Below are 3,042 nucleotides of genomic sequence, written 5' to 3'. Positions count from 1 at the left end.
ATAAGACACATATACACAGAGATTTTCCCCTGGATCCCAAAACCGGGACTACCAGCTTGATTTTTCATTATTTTCCTTTCAACGTTATAATACATATTTATACATGCTGAAGCATCCAATACCATGGACCGAAAACCATCGCGTCTAATACCATGGAAAGAAAACCATTGTGTCCAATACCATGGACCGAAAAACCATCGAGTCCAAAAAACATGTGCAAAAATCATGCACAAAACCATAGGTGGGTATGCCCAACCTAACATAGGGTCCAAAACCAAAATTATCTGGGGCACTACCCCGGACCCCATAAAGTGGGGTTACGGGTGCCCCTCATACCCCCTGTTAACTACGTGGAAAGAATATAAAACAACCCAACAATACAATCCTTAACGGTTGTGCTTCCGCCCATCTGGTTAGATATTTTGTCGCGGTGATGATATACTGCGCACCTGTTTTCTTTCTAGGGGGGTGAATTGGCCCAATAAAATCAATCACCCATTTCTCAAAGGGTTTCAAAGATACTTTAGGATGTAGTGGCAACTCATCTCTTTGCAATGGTATTCCAGTTCTTTGACATGCATCACATGCCTTACAATATGCCTGGGAATCCTTGTGCAAAGTTGGCCACCATAGACCTACATGCAAAATATTCTGCATAGTTTCCTTGCCTGCATAATGACCTCCTGCGACTCCCCCATGAGCTTCGGTGAGAATGTTATCCCACTCAAAGTCAGACACATATCTTCGCAATATTTCATCTGCACCCATCTTGTACAAGTGTCCTGCAATAACAAAAAAATCGGTCACGCGCACTAATAATTCCTTCTTTTGCTGACTTGTATATCCTTCTAGTGCCATCCCTGTAGTCAAGAAGTGAATAATGTTTGCAAAATGATCATCTTCTATGTGCATAGCAAAGAGCTATGCATCTGGCAACCCTTCTTCCAGATTATTAGGCTCCTCTCATGTTTCTATCCGTGACAGATGGTCAGGTCTCATATTTAACCTTCTTGGCTTCACAATGACTTCAAAGTCATACTCCTAGAATAATAGCAACCATCTATAGATCTTCCCCCCCAACACAAGCTTATTGACCAAGTATTTCAAGGTAGAATGATCTGTATACATCTTCAAATGCCCTCCTAACAGATAATGCCTGAATTTTTGCAGTGCGTACATCATGGCCAATCCTTTGTGCTCAGTCGTTGAATAATTCTTCTTGGATTTTGATAATTTCCTACTGGTGAAGGCTATAGGATGGTCCATTTCTCCTTCACTGGCGTGTGTTAGCACTGCGCCCAACACAATACAAGAGGCATCCACATGTACGTGAAACTCCTTTTTCCAATTAGGGAATACCAAAATTGGCACAATGACCATCTTTTCTTACAACACATTTAGGTTGCGCTGACATTCTTCATCCCAACATAATGTTGTGTCCTTGTTCAGTAGTTTTTCAATGGGTGTATTAATTTGAGCATAATATTTGATAAATTTTCTATAATATCCTGTATGTCCCACTATTGCGCGCAGCTACTTGATGTTCCTAGGGTCCTCCAAATTCACAATTAATGCAATCTTTGCAAGGTCCACAATCAATCCTTGCTTACACACCACATGACCCAACAAGATCCCAAAGGGAACACAGAATATGCATTTCTTCAAATTCAGCATGATTTGGTATCTGCGACACGTATCCAACATCAAGCGCAAACTTGCTACATGGTTCTTCACTAATCCAAACACTGTCCATTCATCAAAGTATACTTCTAGAAACTTATGAATAGATTCTTTGAATGTTGCTATGACTACACGCGAAAATATCCTAGGCACATTCTTAAGCCCAAACAACATCACAGTGTATTGAAAATAACCCCACTCTATTGCGAAGGTCATTTTTCTCCTATCCTTAGGCACAATCCTGATCTGTTGATACCCAGGAAATCCATCAGTAAAGGAATAGGCTTCTTGGCCTCCAACATTGTCTAACACTTCATCTATAAACAACGTTGTTAATGGGTTGTGGACACACGCATCATTATGCTTCCACAAATCTACACAAATCCTTATTTCACCTTTTTATTTCTTCTCCTAAGCCACCGTTGGGCTCACCCAATCAGATTCTTCAACCGATTCTATGATCCCTACCTCTAGCATCTTATCCATCTCTTGGCAAACATTTTCCTTGTATTTAGGATTAAGGTGATATGACCTCTGTTTAATAGGCTTCGTGTCTGGCTTCAGAGTGATCTTCATAACGCCCAAATTGCTAACTATGCCCTTCAAATCCGAAAACTTAGTAGGGAAGATATCCTGGTATTCATGGAGTAACTCAACAACTTTATCCACGGTAGCGTCATCCCAATAATCTCCAATCTTTGAAAACTTCAGTTCTGCTTCAGTGCCAATGTTTACTTGCTTTTTCTTCAACAGTGCGGAGGTGTCCAGGTTTTCTATTTGTAGGCAGTCGACTTTGTGACGCCCTTCTACCTCTGGAATATTAATGTTTCTTGGATCTTCATCTTCCTCTTCAACGATCACATTATAGCATTCCAGCACATGGCGCAACTGGGTGCTCCAATCTAGTTGGGTCCATTCCATAGGTTTCGTCGTCATTCTGAAGATGATCACCTTAATCTCTTGTAGAGCTTCATCGATGCTTGTGAATCCATCTTCAAAGCTGAAGGTGAGTAAGAATCCTTCCTTCAATATATCCCATTCCGTAGTTCCATGGTGGAGCTTCGTTTCGAGATACCAGTTCATGGGAATGGTATCCAAAGTATGGCAAAATATCTGTACCCACTCGGCTGTGGTTCTGTTCCCCATGCTTTAGTCCATTTTTCTAGGTCATTGGGCGGATCGTCGCTTCCATTATATTTCTTAGTCATTCTGGTGTTAACGCACCCAAACCAAAATTTCATCATTCTTTTGTAATCTCGCCATCCAACAAAACTATCCTTATGCATTCCCCACCATCGTGCAGGCATAGCGCACAGTGCCAACTCTAATGCTTGGAAGTGGTGATCCTTAGGGACTTCGCGC

Source organism: Pinus tabuliformis, chromosome 2_2, assembly GCF_031772625.1.
Source record: "Pinus tabuliformis cultivar Carrire ecotype Pingquan chromosome 2_2, CPIR1, whole genome shotgun sequence".
NCBI classification, from domain to species: Eukaryota; Viridiplantae; Streptophyta; class Pinopsida; order Pinales; family Pinaceae; genus Pinus; species Pinus tabuliformis.
Note: the sequence above shows the minus strand (reverse complement) of the source record.